Source organism: Trachypithecus francoisi, unplaced genomic scaffold (genome assembly GCF_009764315.1).
Source record: "Trachypithecus francoisi isolate TF-2019V2 unplaced genomic scaffold, Tfra_2.0 Lachesis_group1, whole genome shotgun sequence".
Taxonomy (NCBI): Eukaryota; Metazoa; Chordata; class Mammalia; order Primates; family Cercopithecidae; genus Trachypithecus; species Trachypithecus francoisi.
The window spans coordinates 163,819,596-163,841,356 of NW_022681454.1; the positions used below are offsets into that span (position 1 = coordinate 163,819,596).

At 37.8% G+C, this 21,761-nt stretch overlaps 1 long non-coding RNA gene across 2 annotated transcripts in view; it reads left to right on the forward strand.

Moving 5' to 3' along the window:
- Positions 1-21,761, forward strand: part of LOC117084853 — a 52,391-nt gene that overhangs the window by 15,626 nt on the left and 15,004 nt on the right. For both annotated transcript variants that reach the window (XR_004437710.1, XR_004437711.1), the window contains one exon: positions 13,527-13,635. This is a non-coding gene — a long non-coding RNA (uncharacterized LOC117084853). The remainder of the gene's footprint in view (positions 1-13,526; positions 13,636-21,761) is intronic.

Below are 21,761 nucleotides of genomic sequence, written 5' to 3' on the forward strand. Positions count from 1 at the left end.
GGGTATAAAATCTACAACCAAGGTACCCAAGTTTAATTATTCATTTCTGCTCCTTATTAGTTATGCAAACTTGAGCAAGTTCCTTAGTTCCTCTAAATCTTATTCTTCTCATTTGTAAAATGAGGATGAAGGAATCCCTACTTCATAGAATTATTTGAGGATTAAATGAGATAATGTGATAAAATACCGATCCCAGTTTTTTTTTGCATGTTAGAAGCACTCAGTAAATGACAGTCTCCTTGTCTTCATCACATTCTCATTCACTGTGCTAAGCAATTAGTTAAAATGAATTACCAGTTGCTTAATAATATATAGAAAGTATGGTTCTTGAGTTTTCTGGACACAGGTCTTTAAAGGCCTTGAGAACTATTGGTCCTATGTTGACATTTCAACCTGCCCTGGAAGAAGAGTTGGTAGCATGGAAGATATGTAGTAGAAAAAGGAATGAGGAAAGTGGTGGGAAGCCATATAAAGCTACTACTTAAAGTATGAATAATTGTGAAAATGTTTATCATACTAGAAATGGGAAAATATAAGGGAAGGGTAATAGTATCCTATTTTTATGTATATATGTGATGTGGAAAGGGCTGGACTCCTCTTTCTTCTACATTTCCCTTTTCAAATGTCACTATCGTTGGAGTGAGGGTGAATCTCTGGTTAAAAAGATTAGACATTTTGAGAGACGTGGGACAAGAACATAGTGGGGTGTTGTGGATAATTTTGGCTAAAAAATTTCCTCTTCTTTACTCTGCCATTTATTTCAAGCACTCTTTTTCATCTTGGGAGATAATCTCTAATGACACAGAGCTACAAGCAAAGATTAGGGCTCAGAGAACAGGAGGCAGGGTGCCGGATCCTTAGAACTTGCTCTAGGACCCAAGAGATTCATTTTGGGAGATACAGTTGCACAGATTGCAAGAGGAGGCAGGGCAGAAATTCTGACTAGGAATCAAGGTTATTCATAGAGCAAGAACATTTTCTGGGCTGTAGCCCTCCAGGAAGCATGACATTGGCTGATGGTGCAGGACAGTAATGAGGAAATCCAGTGCAAACAACTGAGTCAACAACAGACAAATGAAAAGCCTTATTTCTCACTTTACCTAATGGCAAAATAAATGGGTTGTGACATGAAGGATAAATGACAAGTAGCATTTTTTTCTTGTGGAGGGGGTTGTCTAGTCAGCCAAGTCTTCTTTCCACAGAAATGGAATAAGTATGTGAGATAGGTTCCTATCCCAGGACACATCTGTGTGATAATACGATTTATGTCCCTGTACTTTGGCTTTGGGACTACTGGTAAATATGGGGAGAAGGGAGTTAGTTGATCATTTTTTTGCTTTTCCTCAGCTATTAACTTAATAGCTTACAGCTATTAACTGGGCCTGGGGATTTCTTTAAGCCAGTGAAATTAATGACAAGGAATCTTCAGCTTTTACTACCATTAATTGCATTTAATCAGCTTCTCTTCCCGAAGTTTCAATTTGGTTGGCTAGTGAAATCAGAAATGGAAAAGTTGTAAAGGCAAGGGCGAGTGTAGTCATTTGAAAATGGTCAGGCTTTCTCAGAATACAGCACTATTAGTGGGCAGAAGTACTGATGGGAGGAAGGATGCAATTTGTCTTTATGAGAGGGTTTTAAAAGATGAGTGACTAGTCAGGATTGTTATGCCTGTGATTGTGAATATGATTTTAATGGTCTGGACATGAAATAAGTTTAAAAACGGTCACAGGGTTTGATAAGTTGAGAGATGAGTCTGATGGGTCTATTTCAGATTCAGTAGCTGAACAATGATAAACTAAAAAACTGTAAAAAGTCTCTTTGCTGGAGACTGAAACAATGGCTTGTAATGATCTCTACAGATTCTTGAAAAGTATTCACTTTAATTCAAGGTTATCTCTGAACTCCTGGCCCAATACTTCTGGACTTGATATGAAACTGATTAAAATATTCATAGATTATGTATCACATAATTTTATACTTGACATTCCAAGATTTATCTTTTTTTGTTAATTGACTCAATTCTACAATTTTAGAACTGGAAGAAATATTTTGGATCATTTCATTTAAACTACTTCTCTTAAAGATACAGAAACATGGTATTCTGAGAAAGTGTAAAGTTACATGGTTACTAAAGTACCGATTGTGTATATAAACTTGAGACTTGTTTTTACAACCTTGAGACTTGTTTTTACACATTTGATAGCATAGTAATTCTTTGAAAACTGTTAAGGAAAAATCTTTATAAAGAAATGCTACTTGGCTTGTATCTATGGTTTGAAATGCTCTTGGTTTGTGTCAGCAAAAGTAAAGGGGGAGGCAAACTACCCTGTATAAGCTCTCATGTGGATTCCTGCGGTAAACTATTGACCAGACTTCCTGCTTTCATTCTTGCCTCTCTATAATCTATTTTCTACAAAGTAGCCAGCATCTTCCTTAAAAAATGCAAACCAGATAATTTGGCTTCCTTGCATTTAGAATCCAATCCACATTCCTTACTGTGGCCTACAAGTCAACATACCATGTTGTCACAGGCTGAATTGTGTCTCCCACAAAATAATGTATTAAAGTCCTAATCCATAGTACCTCAGGATATGCATGTAATTGAAGATGTAGTCTTTACAAAGGTAATTAAGTTAAAATAAGGTCATTAAGGTGGATCTTCATCCAGTACCACTGGTGTCTTTAAAAAAAGAAGAAATTAGGACACACACACACACACACACATACGCAGACACACACAGACACACACGGAGGGAAGTTCATGTAAAGATAGTGAAAAGATAGCCATCTACAAGTCAAGGAGAGAGACCTCAGAAAACACCAACCCTGCTTGTCTTGATCTTGGACTTCTAGCCTCCAGAATTGTGAGAAAATAAATTTCTGCTGTTTAAATCACTCAGTGTGTGATACTTTGCTATGACAGCACTAGCAAAGTAATACACAGGCCTATACCTCTCACTTCTCCTTATAATCCTCTTTCCTTAACCCTTGCTCCCAAGTTTTATTGTTTTTCATCCTCTTCATTCAGCCCAGTAAACATAAGCATAATAAACATAGTAAATGTGAGCAAAGGTACATGGCATTTGTTGTTCTCTATGCCTAGAATCATTTGCATCATGATATTTGATTGGCTGGCTCCTTTTAGTCCCTTAAAAAAATGTCACCCAAGGACAAATATTCTCTCCACTGAGAGGCCTTCTCTGACCTCCCCATTCAAACTAATCTTTCGATCAGCCTTGGTCACCCTCACGTTACCTTGTTCTTTTTATTATAGTGCTCGGTATTAGAAATCATGTTGTTTGTTAGTTTATTTGACTGTGGTCTGTTTCCTTCTCCTGCCCATCCCAAACTAGAGTGTCAGCTCCAGAAAACAAAAACTTGTCTCTAATTCTGTGGCAGATGATATATTCCAAAGATGCATGCAATCCATCCCATAGGCTCTTCTAGATCCTTGCCACTATCCCATCTATAGGGAATCGAAATCCTGCATTCTTGAATCTGGATTTGGTGACTGTCTTGTACCAATAGAATGGGACAAAGTTGTCCCTGCATAACTTCTAAGGCCAGATCATAAAAGGTGATGCAGCTTTTACGTTTTTCAAGGAGTATTTACTCTAGAACTCTTTACCTACCATGTAACTGTCATTTCTGAGGCTTCCATACTATGAGGAAATCCAAGTTAGTTCACATGGTGGGGCCACATGGGGAGGCTTAAAACGATATGAAGAGAGAGAGGTGCCCAGCTGGTCTCCAGCTACTCCAGCCTTACCTCTACTCTATTTCACCTCAATCGATGTCATAACCATTCAGTCTGATGTTTCCAAATTTCTGACCCACGGAAACCATAAAATATAATAAAACAACTGTTGTGTTAAGTCACTAAATGTTGAGTGTTTTTTAAACAATTCAGAAATGTTTAATTTCGTGATTTTATTTCTTACTGTCTATCGTGCTGTCAATTCACAGGGCTTAGGTTTCAGCAGCTCAGGCTCTTTTTCGTTTGTTCTCACAAAGTGTGCTTCCCTGGGTGGAGCAGGCTGGCATTCACTTGAATCCAGGATGCCTTCTCTTTGGTATCCTTCTTTTTCTAGTCATCTTCCTTCATACTTTTCAGAAAGCTATCTCAAGTTTTAGAGTGCTTAATATTCTTAATATGCACACCCACACCGATTCTGTGGGCCAGAATCTTTTCCTTAACTTGTTTGCTTATAATATAGCCAACAGCATGCTGGGTGACATTAGAGACTTCCAGGTTTGCCATGGTAACATGTGTGGAGCATTCTCTTTTGAACAGTGCCCATTCTCTTGGTGTTTACGATATTACCTTTCTTGTAGATTCCCATATAGGTGGCCAAAGGAACAACTCCAAGTTTTCTAAAAAGCTTAGAGAACATATAATGGGTGCTTCCTCTTTTTCCCTTTTTGTTTGTCATTTTGGCAAATTACAAAAGATATAGCGGTTCCAGCTGAAAAGTTGGGGTGCTTTGTTTTCAACAGTACGTACTGGCATAGATCACAGTAAAAGGCACAAAACAATATGTATATTATTGATGTTATTATTCTCATCTGTTCCATAAGAAACCCTACTCCCTCAGTTTCCTCCCTTGAGTTCTTGAAGTCTCTTTATAAATTATATAGCATTGTACTCCCAAGCAAGCCTATCATTTGTCCTCTGGTGCCTGAAATTTTTGTTCTTATTCTGACTCTAGGGATGGTTGGAGTCAAGGTGACTGACAGACCCCTCAGAGAGGTGCTCATGCTTGTCTATGTTATCTTATCTCTCCCCTCCATCCTAGAGGGAAGATATCTGGAGTATAGTCCACCCACTACTTTCCACGCGCCAACAGTGTCCCCCACCCATACTGGATCATGATCTTGTAAAAGAGGCTAAAGAGAAATTTAGCCGTATGCTTTTAATGTCTCACAGATAGTTTAAATATTAGGTTCTGCTACTTTATTATGGTTCCCTCCTTCTAGGGAGTAGAAGTGAATCCAGGGAAATTGAACAGGAATATAGTCTGAATGATAATGACAATTGCGCCTCCTTTATAATAACAACTCATTGTTCTGGGAACAAACTTGCTAAGTTTTATTTCCTTATCTGTAACATTGGTCCATAACAATATTTACCCAAGAGGTTGTTTGAGGATTAAATATGGTAACGTATATCAAGTTTCTAAGAAATAGCCTGTTACGTATTACAACTCAGTAGCTGTTAGCTGCCCTTATTGTTGCTAAATGCTAAGCCCTGAGATAAAATTTAACTAAAATCTTTGATACATATCTATACGTGAATGCATTCTATACTTACTTTCTTAAAATGTGACTTAAGCACAGATATCTGAGTACCTATTTGTATTTCTCAATATTCAAGTGCTGTTGTTGCAATTTTTAGCCTCTTCATATTAATAATTTAAAAACTCTGCCTTTGAAAATAATAAGCACAGAAAATTGACAAAAGGCTACACTGTATTCTTAAGGGAAGTAATGATAATTATGCAGAGCAGAAGGTAAAATTATAATTTGTTGGCTATTTTATTATGCGGTACCAAATATTTATCACAGTATTAGTGAAAGAGCCATAAACTTTAGCAGATTTCTAAGATATAGCAAAGAATACACTGCTATTGAGGAAATAGAGTCATTATAATGCAAGAAAATGCCTGAGTTTCATTAGATCCTAAGGGAAATAGAGCTAGGTTAGACTTGTGGGAATCAATAGAACTTGTTTTTCATCTTACGTGAACAAGTGATGCTGAAATGACTCATATTTATATACATCATAAATAGCAGTACTGGACTTTGTCTGCTTTTTTTTTCTCTTGGAGTTAAACTTCTCATGTAAGAATTATGGGATAGAAAAAACTCAGCGAAGGGGAATCAACTGAGGCCAGCTGCTGTGTGGGGAAAATCAAGAGTTTGTATGTTTAGACTTGCCATCCTCACATATCTTGATAAATATTAGAGAGGTGATATTAGCAAGTGTTTACAATGACAATTCATTTTCCTAGTTTTGGCTCATTGGCTGAGGCAAAGAAATTAATAGCTTTATTTTATTTTATAGCATGAGTAGCACTTTGTGTGTGATATGAAAGCTGCTTATGTGATTGATGTGTTCATTGCATCTCATGGCTTATGATAATAAGTGCATATATCACACAACAAGAACTAAAACAGATATGTTGTATAATGCGCTCATCTCATTCCATTTTCATTATGTTTTTTTATCCACAAACACTGCACAAGATGTACATGCTTGAGTACTTGCCTGCATTCTTGTACATTCCAAACTTCAAATATTGCTGTTTTGAAAGTCTGCTAGGATGGGCTTTCTACTTCACACGCCTTGAAATTGATCTGGTAGGAACAGCATAATATTTCAAACCACCTCATTGCAATATAAGCATTAGAAGCTTACTAAAAGGCTTTTTATGTTGACGATAGTCTAGTTATACAGACTTGTTCAATAACAGTAATCTTCTTGGCGTGTTTCAGAACTCTAGCGGCCATACATTTTTTAGAAATGTAAATGGCATTCTCTACTAAGTTAGAAGCTCAAGTGGATTCGGGAATGGTATTGTATATATGGTATTTGTTTATAACTTTCTAAAATTCTTCTACTTTCCTGAAATACCTGGTGATAAGCTTGAAACACATTTTTAAAAATTCAGCATACAAAGGTAGGGGACCTGTCTCTGTTTCCATAGGAGGGCAGTATAATATTGGAAAGAAAACATAAGAACTTGGAGGTAGTTTTTTGTGTCTTATAATTAAACCATTTCCTGCAAGGGGAGTGGATAGTATTTCAAATCACACTAATAAATCTATGGGTTGATAACATGTGAGTTAGAACAGCCATGCACCATAATCACTGCCGGGGATTCATTTGTCTCTTTTTACACAGTGTATTGACTTTTCCCCTCAAGAATGTAACAAGGAAAGAACTTTATAAAATTCTCTTGTCTTTAAACTCTGCTTGTTAATATATTCCTGTTGCCACTCATCTATTAGTATTTCCTGACAGGTAACTATTGCTGTTATAATTGGAAATAGTCTTGAAAAAGTAGTTGCTGTGTTTCTGGAGAAACTTATTACTGGTAATTGCCTGCATAATGAATTGCAAGAACTAGATGACTTCAGCTGAGATCAAAAGTGACCATTAACTTACCTATCTGCAAACTAAGATTTCTGGGACTTGTGTCTTATGGCAATTTCATTTTTTTTTCACTTTTTAAAAGACTCAGCTTTCTTCTGTCAAGTTCATAAGTATCAGCTCACATACATTTAATACTTACCTTGTCTTGCGAGACCTTTCCAGCAGATGAAAAAGCATCTTTATTAATTCAGAAATATGGGAGTAGAGGGAATTGTTTGTGCATTTTGATTAAAAAATAAACTAAGCAGGCAATTAAATTGCATATAGGATATTTTAGAGACTGACAGCTTCTCATTAAAATTGATTTTAGGATAATTTCGTACACTGATATGAAGTCTATCAGATTGTAGTTTTGGTTTTTTAGCTCAGACAACCCAACACTTTCTTCACTCTTGAAAAAGGACGTAGATTACAAGTTGGTGCTTTTAATAACCAATGATTTTTTCCTTTGCTCATCTCTCTTCACCTTTTTTTTTCCTTTGTGAAAGCAGGAATAGAATTTGAAAAGTGATGGGACTGAGAATCCTTGAGCGCTAAGAGTTTGGTTTCTTGAGGTTCCTTAAGGAGGTTCGGGGGAGACAGAAAAAAGGCAATGTGGAAAATGGTTCAAAGACAAGAACGAGAGGTAATAGATTCTCCCCTTGAGGAAACGCTAGTCAGACTCTAAATTTTCTTCTCAACTACACTCTGACTTTTGGGCTTCTGTGTTTGTCTCTGCATTGCTCAATTTTAGCAAGAAGCTTTCCAAGTCAGTTTAACCAGAGTCCGCCACTCACGATACTTAGTTGGGTTCCTCATTCTCCACAATCCCCTGGTGATGTCTGATTGCTGTAGCATGCCTTTAGCAAGAAACCTAGTCAGTTGGCTTAGCCTAAATCTCCCCTAGTTCTTGATGTTTTTTCTTAGTGATTTTTTATCCAATGACCCTCACCCTTCTCCTTGTCTATGAATTTTCACTCTTCTTGTTGTATTTGGAGTTGAGCTCAATCTGTCTCTCCAACTGCAGTGCCTCATTGCAGTGGTCTCTATACCTATATCTATAGTCCCCAGTGGATAAAGTCTTCCTTTCTTTAACAAATAAATGAATAATCTTGTTCTATAACAGTTATGATTCTGTGACTCAGATAGGATTAGATTCATTATTAGGCTCTTGAATCTCTCACCTAAGTGAGAAGGCTTTGAAGACTTTGTCTTCACTCCTGACTGATTGTTGGGGATCCATTGGTGAGACAGACTCCGGAACCATTGCTCTGGACAAATATATGCTGAAGCTGGTAAGGACAGATTTTGATTCTTGAGATTCTGATATACTCTCTAAAGCTGGGTTAGAGTCCCAGGCTTCTTCTTTTTTTTTTCTCTTTTCTTTTTCTTTTTTTGAAATGGAGTTTTGCTCTTGTTGCCCAGACAGGAGTGCAATGGCACCATCTCGGCTCACTGCAACCTCCGCCTCATAGGTTCAAGCAATTCTCCTGCCTAAGATTCCCAAGTAGCTGTGATTACAGGCATGCGTCACCATACCCAGCTAATTTTGTATTTTTAGTACAGACACCATGTTGGACAGGCTGGTGTTGAATTCCTGACCTCAGGTGATCCGCCTGCCCAAATCCCAAAGTGCTGATATTACAGGTGTGAGCCACCACGCCTGGGCTGGCTTCTTTTGAAAGGTATCTCTTGAATTGAAAGGTCTTCTTTCTTTCTCTGTTTTGAGTGGGAATTATTCCTTGACTCTCTGGGCTGGAAGTTTTTCTTTCTGGTTCTCTGTTTTGAGTGGCGATTACTCCCTGACTACTGGGCTGGAAATTTTTTCCTGGCTCTTTGTGAGGCCTTCTTGCTCTCTCTATTTAACGCTAGTTCTTCTAGGAGAACTTCTCAGCTGACCAAAAGCCCTCTTCTTGACCTCCTGCTGTTACGATGCTATACCAGATCTGTTACCTGCTTTTTGTTGGCATGATTTTGTTGAAGATGATTTGGAACTTCCCTCTTTAGGAAACATAAGGTCTCCCCAGACTAGCTCCTCTAAGACCTCTCTCTTTTCATTACCTTCGCTCCACCTTCTTTTGGTTTTCCCACCAGCTCCTGCTATCTTCCCTCCAGTTCACTTGCACTCTTTGATGTGTCTCCCTTCAGCTCCCTACCTCCTCCATCTCTCTGTCTACCCCTGCCAGACCTTTTCCTTCTCACTCTGGGGCATGCATCACTTACACTTAAGGTCTCTTGTCATTATCAGGGGCTTCCAAGGGACTCAGGATCCCCTAAATCCAATGTCCTGAGGCTGAAACGACAAGGCTAATTGGAAATAGATGAAATATTTTAATTACTCAGGTGGGCTTTGGAGACACTCAGAAAACTGCTAGATGTCTTCTCAGTGTAGAAGGTGGTCTACAGCCTCCATAAGATACGTTTTTTCCCCTCTTTGAGTAATCTGCCCTGTGAAGATCTTGTGTCTTATCAGAGCATTTTTTGTGCTTTATGTTGACATTTATTATGTCCTTGATTACTGAAAATAAGGTAAGTATTGTTTTACAGTGATCTGTAATCCTGTTTAATCAAGTGTTCAAACTGTCAGAAGTTTTTGACAATCTCCAAACATTAAATTCTCAATGAAATGTTCTTGTTCTTGAGATGACTTTGAGATTTCCTAGAGGGCCCCTGAAAATTTTAAAGGATTTGTTCTTTCATCTTGTAAAAAGAGAGATGTTAAATGAATTAGGTTAATTTGACATGTTAAATATGTAAGCAGAATGGGAGAAAGTTATTTGCAGACTATTTATCTGAGGGGTTAATATCCAAAATGAATAAGAAACTCCTGCAACTTAATAGCAAAAAGACAAATGCATTAGGCTGTTCTTGCATTGCTATAAGGAAAAACCTGCGACTGGATAATTTATAAAGAAAAGAGGTTTAATTGGCTTATGGTTCTGTAGGATGTACAGGAAGCATAACAGCTTCTGTTTCTGGGGAGACCTCAGGAAACTTCCGATCATGGCAGAAGGTAAAGGGGGAACAGGCATCATACATGGTGGGAGCAGGAGCAACATAGGGAGTCAGGGGGTAGGTGCCACACACTTGTAAATGGCCAGATCTCACAAGAACTCACTATCGCGAAGGTAGCATTAAGCTATCTGCTCCCATGACCCAAACACCCCCCACCCTGCCCTACCTCCAGCATTGGGGATTGTAATTCAACATGAGATTTGGGTGGAGACAAATATCCAAACTATGTTGACAAATAACTGGACAAAGGAATTAAATAGACATTTCTCTAAAGAAGACATAAATGGCCAACAAAGGATGTGAAAAAATGCTCAGTATCAATAATCATAAGGGAAATGCAAATGAAAATTACAATGCAATATTACCTCACACATGTTAGGATGGTTACTATAAAAAGCAAAGCAAAACAAAACAAATGACAACAAGTGTTGGAGGGATGTAGAGAAAACAAGCGAAAAACAACCCCATTAAAAAATGGGCAAAATACATGTACTTCTCCAAAGAAATCATACAAGCAGCCATCAAACATATTTTAAAAAAGCTATACCTCATTAATCATCAGAGGAATGCAAACCATATCTACAAGGAGACACCACCTCACACCAATCTGAATGGATACTATTAAAAAATCAAAAAACAACAGTTGCTGGCAAGGCTGCAGAAAAAAGGGAATGCTTATGCACTATTGGTGGGAATGTAAATTAGTTCAGCCACTATGGAAAGCAGTTGGAAGATTTCTCAAAGAACTTAAAACTACCATTCAACACAACACTCCCATTACTGAGTAATATCGGAGAGCGTTTAGATATGTGTCCCCACCCAAATCTCATGTTGAAATATCATCCACAATGTTGGAGGTGAGGCCTGGTGAGAGGTGTTTTCATCACAGGGGCAGGTCCTTCATGAATGGCTTGGACCATCCTCTTGTTGATAAGTGACCTCTGCCTCTGAGTTCACACCATTTAAAAGTGTGTGACGCCTCCCCCAGCCCCTTTCTCTCTTGCTCCTACTTTTACCACGTGAAGTATCTGCTCCTGCTTCACCTTCTGCCATCAGTAAAAGCTTCCTGAGGACTTCCCAGAAGCAGATGCTGGTGCCATGCTTCCTGTAGAGCCTGCAAAACTCTCAACCAATTAAACCACTTATCCAATAAATTACTCAGTCTCAGATATTTCTTTATAGCAATGCAAGAATGGCCTATTACAATATTCTAAAGAAAACAAAGTGTTTTAACTACATGTTCATCTCAGCACTATTCACAATAGCAAAGACAAGGTATCAACTCAGGTGCCCATCACTGTTGTATTGGATCAAGAAAATATGGTACACATACACCATGGAATACTATGTAGGCATAAAGAAAAATAGAATAATGTCCTTTCTAGGAACATGGATGCAGCTGGAAGCTATTATCCTAAGTAAATTAACACAAGAACAGAAAAACAAATACCGCATATTTTCACTTAAAACTGGGAGCTAAACATTGAGTACTCACGGATATACAGATGTCAATAATAGACACTGGGGACTATTGTAGCAGCAAATGGGAGGGAGCAAGGGTTGAAAAACTAACTATTGGGTATGACGCTCAGTATCTGGGTGACAGGATCATTCATTCGTACTCCAAACCTCAGCATCACATAATGTACCCAGGTAACAAAGCCGCACATATGCCCACTGACTCTAAAATAAAAGTTGAAAAAATGTACAGTTTTAATTGTACGTCAATTATACCTCAATGAAGTTGTTTTAAAAATTTTCTGGAAAGACATGTCAAATAAGAGATGTTGCTTTTCTTTCTGCAAATAAATAAAAGAAGAGATGCTTTTTCTTTTCCTACATTATATTTGTATGGGTGAATATTACATATGTAGGCATTATATTAATTGTAATAAAATTGTATGAAGGTCATAGAAATTTGCCAGTATCTTGTTGTGTGGTTTTTATTTTTGTTGTATGTCACAGAAATAACCAAGTTTTCTTGTCATATGAAAGCTCATCAGGTGTTTAGAAACAGAAATGTTTATGAAACTGTGAACCACAAATCAAGCAGATAAAAATTAATTACATGGAACTGAATGAACTGACAAAGAGTGACTGTGGTTTTGTTTGGAATATTGCTGGTAATTTAATGTTTTATTTTCCAGATTTAAGGAATCCTGTTCCTCTTTTCTCTTAAGCTATCTGTAACTTACAGCAATTTGGTAAAGTATATCTTTGTGAACAGAGATGAAACATTTATTGTTTTTCCCTCTCTGGTCTTTCCAAAATTTCTAAACCATTATTAAGTATTCTTATCATCCTGGCAATATAATTATTTGCATAAGTTAGATAAGAATCTGTTCTCCTTGTAACAGAATAGAATTGGAAAAATTAGTTGTTTTACTAAGGCTTTGACTGGAATGTCGTATCAGAAAATGATGTGCATAGAAGCTGGCTTTAAGAAACAACAATAGATTTTATGGGATCAATGCTTACAAAGCTCTCTTGGGAAAACTGGCCTGGTACCTGGCTCATAGCATTCCCAGTTTTACATGTATGTAAGGAGATCACTTTTTGGCAGGCTCAGGAACCTCAGGATATTGTGGGAATCTCAAGAAAAGAGGAATTCTCTGAAATCTGTAGTTACCACAAGAAAAATCTGGTGGTGAGTTCTTGGCTTGGCTTCCTGGGCTCAAGGGGCTTTGAAAAAATCTAATCTAAAATTCCTTATTAAACATCTACTTGGTCAATGACTCTTGCTGCACTTATGTAAATAATCAGGCTTAATCTAATGAGATTAGATTCATTTCGTAAACGAGGTCCAAAGGAGGGTGATTGTAGAAATTTTGTTTCAGTGGAAAATTATCATGCACCCTTGTGGGCATTAGATTATAATCCTGTTCATTTGAGTGATTTTTTGCCTCTTTGTAAACTTCATTTTCTCCCTTGTTATCCATGTATAAACTGGACTATATCCTGAATTATTCTAGTTTCTTCCATATCTGGTTACAATTCTCCAAACTAATGTTTCCATTTTTTTCCCACTCTCCTGACTTGGCATTGCTGATAAGTAAAACTGCCCTTTTCCTGAAGCATTACAAGCTGAGGCTAGATGAGTTATCATAAACTACCAAAAAAGTCACAGCAGATCATGTACTGACAACCTGCATGCCTGCTGCTGTGTGGGCCACTCAGGCAGTTCACCCAAACACCCAATGCCATCACCAGAGACATCCCAGTTGCAAGCCAGGATATTTGTCAGATGACCACTGCTGTCCTCCTTCTACCACCTGAAGAGACTTGGAGCCCAACAATTTAAAATCTTTTTGACTGGCTGCTTTTAGGACTCAAAAGCTGGCATGACTAATAATCTGTTTTTATTTTGTTTCCACAGAAATTTTCCTCATTAAATGCCTGAATGCTTGCACCATACAGCAAATATCCTCTGCTATTAGGTCCCAACAGGTGACTCAGCTGGCTCTTAATGAACAATTTGGTCAAAGGTGAGAAAACAGACTTACATTCTTTGTTTTTCCTTAAACAAGTGCAGGGACTGACAAAGATCCTTTCCTTGATGAAACTCTAAGTAGACTCTTTCAAACTCTCTTCTCAAGCCTTGAATTTTGGGCTTCTGTGTTCATCTTTGTATCCTTTGTCCAATTTGAGCAAGAACTCTGCTAAGTTAGTTTAGCCAGTATTACCTGTCCATGATACTTGATCACCCTAGATACCTGACAGAGTTTTCCTCCAACATCCCCCAGGTGATGTCTGATCACCCGGGCCTGTCTTCAGTAAGAAGCCTCTTAAGTTGGTTTACCCTGAATACCCCTTACCCTATTGTTTCCTCTTAGTGATTTTTCATCCAACGATGCCCACCCTGGTCCTTCTCCTTATTGTCTGAGAAGATGAGCTCATTCTCTTTCTCTCACTGCAGAGGTCCCTACTTGTATTGCAATAGTCTCCTCAAACAAAGTCAGCCTTGCAGTTCTTTAGCAAGTGTCACTGAATAATTGATTCTTTAACAAAGAACATTAACATTTGATCCAACCAGGACTTTAGAAAATGTTACTGTACTGATATTGTGAAATGCTGGAAAAGGAAATTAATATTAAAATATAAATTGTTTTTAGAAGAGACTTTGCCAATCTTTTGTGTGGCTGATTATATAAATGTCACAGTTGGTTCAGTTGAGTTCCCTGATGGATTTTGTTATTGCCAAGCATGAGCTTGGAGATGAGTTTGGAAGCAGGGGCTGGTGATATTGAATTAATCTGCATTATACAAAATGAACAGAATGGTAATTCCAGAGGAAATCTTAGATAAGAAGGACAGCGAAACTTGGAGAAAACCGGTCCCTCGGAAGTAACTTAATGGATGAAAAACTTCGTATCTTAGTTACAATAATGTTACCATTAAGCAGTTGTACGTACCTGATGTACCTAACAAGGCTGTATTTGGGATGATTTCCTGGTTGATTAAAAGCAGTATTTCTAAAGGTAGTCAAGTGGGGGGAAAAAGAAAAAGTAAAAACTCACTTAAAAGAAGATACACAACAGTATTGGCCTGAAACAAGTTGGATCTAGCCATACCCAGGGGGTTCCTTATCTGCAACATTAAAATCTATATACTCAGTTTTACTTTGAGGGCAAGATCATGAAAATTGATTATTATTATTCGAATGGAAAGTTGTGTTTTACAGTTCTCCAGTTGAACCATCACTAAATTATGTGGTAAGAATGAGTGGGTGGGGAAGCACAACTGGACAAACTGCTGTCAGGTCTGCCTACTTCTGCACATAGTTGTAATTTGTTCCAGGATTGAAGAGGAAAACAGCGTTCTTTTCATTCGGATGTACATTTATTCTACCATTGACTATGCTGTGACTTGACCCAGAAAGTTGGTCCCTCTGTCATCGTATATTAGATTCGTATCTATTAAGAATTTTATTGTGCTTACAGAACAGAAAAAAAACTCATAGAATTCACATTCTCAACTTCCCTTCAAGATATTTGTGTGAAATTTACATTGAATAAATTTATTTTAATTCCTTTGACTGCAAAGCTTTTGATCTTCTAAATTGGATATGTGAAGCACTTTACTATATGCTTCCTTTCTATGTAATAAATAAATACTCAGTTGTTGAAATCTACATATGTGGCTTCTTAAATATTCCCATGTGTTCTGTCTTTTCTAATGAATATATAATCATTTATTAGACATCTGCTACATGCTGGGCACCGTTTGAGTGTCAATGGCACAACAGAATCATTGTGTCTAAGAGACGATGTAGGAGATGGTAAGAGGTGGAGGGCATTTTCAGTTGGACGCTTGTCTTTTTTCTTGCTTTGTGTGGTGTTATGTGTCTGCTGGCCAGGCAGAGGGTGCTTAGATATTGTTGGATTACCAAATGATTGTCCATACATTTGCCCTCATTTTAGGAATTGATTCCTTTCTTACCTCTAATTGATTTTTCATCTATTCCCTTTGCCTATAAACCTCTTGCAATGATGAACTACAGAAAAAGCAGAAGGCCTTAATATGCTATCTAATCTAATATTATATAAAATCTGATCCAACTTTCCCATTACTGTTATTACTGTCTTCTTGCAACACAGGACTTTCCTTATTGAACTGTAATTATTATTATTATTTTTTATCTTATCCCAGAATACTATGGACTACTTATTAACCTAGACCTGTGGTTCCTAAACTATGGCATCACAGTGAATTTTGTAGGAGCATTTCAGAGAATTTCAAAAGACTGAGGGAAACACAATAATGTTTGTCAGACACTGTGTAAACTATTAGCTCAAGGTAATTCACAATTTCAATGTTAGATTTCACTACATTCCTTTTGATAATGTCATATCTTTGGGAAGCTGAGTTTTCCAAACTTGCTGAATAATTTGGAATCTGGATGAATAATTTCTCTATTTTATCTGGCGCTTTTTCTATTTTTTAAAAGTGTTTTTCCTCTTTCACTGTATTTTCCATTTATTTGGAGAACCACATGGAAACAGACTAAATGTGAGTTTGAGGAAGCCCTGAAGCCAGTTTCAAATGTATGATGACATCTCTCTGGTGGTCAGGTGTATCTGATTTTTTCTATATATCATTTCACAGTGATTATTTTTCTTCCTGTATCTTAGCCACAATTTTTTAAATGGTTTCTTTTTTTCTGTTTCACAGTCATTTTCAATAGTAAGTCTCTTGTTACGTATGTTATTGTTTGAATACCAGTTGATAGCTTTTAAAATAAAAAAAGAAAGTAATAACAGTTTATACTCTGTGTGAAGAAAAGTGCTTTGTTTCTTTATACTTGGTTTGTATTTGAAAATATTAATGAGTCCTCTGCTATCAATGTAAAAAACATATTTAAGTCAAAATAATGAAGTGAAGCATATTAAGTTCCCAGATACTAAAGTATGTTTACTGTGTCTGAATATTTACAAACAAATAATTTTACTTGGCAGTAGAAATATAAGCAAGACTGAATTTCATAATTTAACAATCCTTTTTCTTATTATGAATATTGATTTCTTCAGTTATTATATATACATAATGAGGGTTCTATCTAGTAAGCCTTATCTATTATTTTCTTAAAACAATAATTTTAAAAAAACAACCTCTATCTTTCTTCTTGCTATTTTGGAAAATATAATTGACAACTAAAAGGGTATAATAGACCAAAAGAGCCATGTCCAGTAAAAACATATTCCCAGAAAACAATATGTGGAAATATAATTTATGACACTATTTAAAAATATATATCAATCTTAGTATAAACTCTGAACTAACTTAGTTTGAAAATATATAAAAATATGACCACTGAAATTCATAGGTCATATGAATGCCAAGCAAAATGGTCATAGCCAAGCAGAATGATTTTCCCACAGGCATTACTTTCTTTGTTAAAAAATGCTTACATAAAAGAATTTTAAGATTTGGCAGTTTTCTGATTAGAAATATAAATTAGGGAAGCTACACAATAAGTTTGCATTGACTCATAGGTTGAGAAACAGCTTTCATAAATTATCGAGATATTTTTCCCACCTCTACTTAGGAATGTTGCAAACTGATTTAGACAGATAACTTTCATATAGCTCCATTGAGAAAGGTTACCTTACAGTCTATCACCTATCCCAGTGTTCAGAGGTTGATGCTAGGCAAGTTAATGAAACATGCACATTTTCCCAACACATTCTTTCATCTCTGCATTTGTGTGTCTCTTTGAGAACCCTTGCACCTTGCCTTTCTGTTTCTTGGTGGTGCTTGAATGGAGGAAAGGAGTCATGCTGGGGAGATAGAGCCAAGAGTTGCAAGTCCTGTCTAAATCTCTTAGTGTACAAACTTTGCCATATCATCTTTACTCTTTGAGCCTCCTTGATCTTCACCATATAATGGTGGTAATAATACGTGCCTTTTAGGATTGAGATAAATGCACACAAAGTCAGTTTTCCCTCAGATGGGCCTTGGGGTAGGTTAAAATTATACCTCCTTTCTTAACTTCCTTTCTGCCCACATCCAAAACTGTATTGAAATTGCCAACCCAGTCCATTCCAAGATGGCCAAACAGGAGCTACAGATGGTCTGTAGCTGTACAGATTCATCTCACTGGGACTAGTTGGACAGTGGGTGCAGCCCATGGAGGGCGAGCTGAAGCAGGGCAGAGCATTACCTCAACCGGGAAGCACAAGGGGTCAGGGGATTTCCCTTTCCTAGCCAAGGAAAGCCATGACAGATGGTAGCTGAAAAGTTGGGACACTGTCACCCAAATACTGCACTTTTCCAATGGCCTTAGCAAATGGCACACCAGGAGATTATATCCTGCACCTGGCTGGGTGGGTCCCATGCCCAAGGAGCCTTGCTCACTGCTAGTGCAGCAGTCTGAGATCGAACTGCGAGGTGGCAGCCTGGTAGGCGGAGGGGCATCTGCCATTTTTGAGGCTTGAGTAGGTAAACAAAGCAGCCAGGAAGCTTGAACTGGATGGAGCCCACCGCAGCTCAACAGGGCCTGCTGCCTCTGTAGACTGCACCTCTGGAGGCAGGGTATAGCTGAACAAAAGGCAGTAAAAAACTTCTGCAGACTTGAATGTACCTGTCTAACAGCTCTGAAGAGAGCAGTGGTTCTCACAGCATGGTGTTTGAGCTCTGAGAACGGACAAACTGTGTCCTCAAGTTAGTCCCTGATCCCTGTGTAGCCTAACTGGGAGAAACCTCCCAGTAGGGGCCAACTGATACCTCATACAGGCAGGTGCCTCTCTGGGATGAAACTTCCAGAGGAAGGATCAGGCAGCAATATTTGCTCTTCTGCAGCCTCCACTGGTGATACCCAGGCAAACAGGGTCTGGAGTGGACCTCCAGAAAACTCCAACAGACCTGCAGCTGAGGGACCTCACTATTAAAAGAAAACTAACAAACAGAAAGGAATAGCATCAACATCAACAAAAAAGACATCCACACCAAAACCCCATCTGTAGGTCACCATCACCAAAGACCAAAGGTAGATAAAACCACAAAGATGGGGAGAAACCACAGCAGAAAAGCTGAAAATTCTAAAAAACCAGAGCAACTCTTCTCCTTCAGAGAATTGCAGCTCCTCACCAACAGCAGAACAAAGCTGGACAGAGAATGACTTTGACAAGTTGACAGAAGTAGTCTTCAGAAGGTCGATAATAACAAACTTCTCTGAGCTAAAGGAGGATGTTTGAACCCATTGCAAGGAAGCTAAAAACCTTGAAAAAAGATTAGACAAATGGTTAAGTAGAATATGTGCTAAAGGAGGATGTTTGAACTCATTGCAAGGAAGCTAAAAACCTTGAAAAAAGATTAGACAAATGATTAACTAGAATAAACAGTGTAGAGCAGACCTTAAATGACCTGATGGAGCTGAAAACCATGGCATGAGAACTAGGTGATGCATACACTAGTTTTAGTAGTCAACTTGATCAAGTGGAAGAAAGGATATCAGTGATTGAAGAACAAATTAATGAAATAAAGTGAGAAAACAGGGTTAGAGAAAAAAGAGTAAAAAGAAATAAACAAAGCCTCCAAGAAACTTGGGACTATGTGAAAAGTCCAAATCTACGTCTGATTGGTGTACCTGAAAGTGACAGGGAGAATGGAACCAAGTTGGAAAACACTCTTCAGGATATTATCCAGGAGAACTTCCCCAACCTGGCAAGGCAGGCCAACATTCAAATTCAGGAAATATAGAGAACACCACAAGGATACCCCGGGAGAAGAGCAACTCCAAGACACATAATTGTCAGATTCACCAAGGTTGAAATGAAGGAAAAAATGTTAAGGGCAGTCAGAGAGAAAGGTCGAGTTACCCACAAAGGGAAGCCCATCAGACCAACAGCCGGTCTCTCAGCAGAAACTCTGCAAGTCAGAAGAGAGTGGGGGCCAATATTCAACATTCTTAAAGCAAAGAATTTTCAACCCAGAATTTCGTATCCAGCCAAACTAAGCTTCATAAATGAAGGAGAAATAAAATCCTTTACATACAAGCAAATGCTGAGATGTTTTGTCACCACTAGGCCTGCTTTACAAGAGCTCCTGAAGGAAGCACTAAACATGGAAAGGAACAACCAGTACTAGCCACTGCAAAAATATGCCAAATTGCAAAGACCATCGATGTTAGGAGGAAACTGCATCAACTAATGGGCAAAATAACCAGCTAACATCATAATGACAGGATCAAATTCACACATAACAATATTAACCTAAAATGTAAATGGGCTAAATGCCCCAATTAAAAGACGCTGACTGGCAAATTGGATAAAGAGTCAAGACCCATCAGTTTGTTGTATTCAGGAGACCCATCTCATGTGCAGAGACACACATAGGCTCAAAATAAAGGGATAGTGGAAGATACACCAAGCAAATGGAAAGCAAAAAACAAAACAAAAAGCAGGGGTTGCAATCCTAGTCTCTGATAAAACAGACTTTAAACCAACAAATATCAAAAGAGACAAAGACAGTCATTACGTAATGGTGAAGGAATCAATTCATCAAGAAGAGCTAACTATCCTAAATATATATATATGCACCCAATACAGGAACACCCAGATTCATAAAACAAGTCCTTAGAGACCTACAAAGAGACTTAGACCCCCACACAATAATAATGGGAGACTTTAAAACCCCACTGTCAATATTAGATAACAAGACAGAAGGTTAACAAGGATATCCAGGACTTGAACTCAGCTCTGTGCCCAGCAGACCTAATTGACATCTAAAGAATTCTCCACCCCAAATCAACAGAATATACATTCTTCTCAGCACCACATCACACTTATTCCAAAATTGACCACATAGTTGGAAGTAAAGCACTGCTCAGCAAATGTAAAAGAACAGATTCAGAACAAACTGTCTCTCAGAACACAATGCAATCACATTAGAACTCAGGATTAAGAAACTCACTCAAAACCAGACAACTACATGGAAACTGAACAATGTGCTCCTGAATGACTACTGGGTAAATAACGAAAGGAAGGCAGAAATAAAGATGGTCTTTGAAACCAATGAGAACAAAGACATAATGTACCAGAATCTCTGGGACACATTTAAAGCAGTGTGTAGAGGGAAATTTAAGCACTAAATGCCCCCGAGAGGGGAGGAAAGATCTAAAATCGACACCCTAATATCACAATTAAAAGAACTAGAGAAGCAAGAGCAACCAAAAGCTAGCAGAAGGCAAGAAATAACTAAGATCAGAGCAGAACTGAAGGAGATAGAGACACAAGAAAATCCTTCAAAAAAATCAATGAATCCAGGAGCTGGTTTTTCAAAAAGATCAGCAAAATTGATAGACTGCTAGCAAGACTAGTAAAGAAGAAAAGAGAGAAGAATCAAATAGATGCAATAAAAATGATAAAAGGGATATCACCACCAATCCCACAGAAATGCAAACTACCATCAGAGGATACTATAAACACCTCTACACAAATAAACTAGAAAATCTAGAAGAAATGGATAAATTCCTGGACACATACACCCTCCCAAGAGTAAATCAGGAAGTTGAATTTCTGAGTAGACCAATAACAGGCTCTGAAATTGAGGCAATAATTAGTAGCCTGCCAACCAGAAAAAGTCCAGGACCAGACGGATTCACAGTCGAATTCTACCAGAGATACAAAGAGGAGCTGGTACCATTTCTTCTGAAACTATTCCAATCAACAGAAAAAGAGGGAATCCTCTCTAAATCATTTTATGAGAGCAGCATCATCCTGATACCAAAGCCTGGCAGAGACACAACACAAAAGAGAATTTTAGACCAATATCCCTGATGACCATCACTGTGAAAATCCTCAATAAAATACTGACAAACCAAATCCAGAAGCACGTCAAAAAGCTTATCCACCAAGATCAAGTTGGCTTCATCCCTGGGATGCAAGGCTGGTTCAACATACACAAATCAATAAACGTAATCCATCACATAAACAAAACCAATGACAAAAATCACATGATTACCTCAATAGATGCTGAAAAGACCTTCTACAAATTTCAACAGCCCTTCATGCTAAAAACTCTCAATAAACTAGGTATTGATGGAACGTATCTTAAAATAATAAGCGCTCCCACAGCCAATATCATACTGAATGGGCAAATACTGGAAGCATTG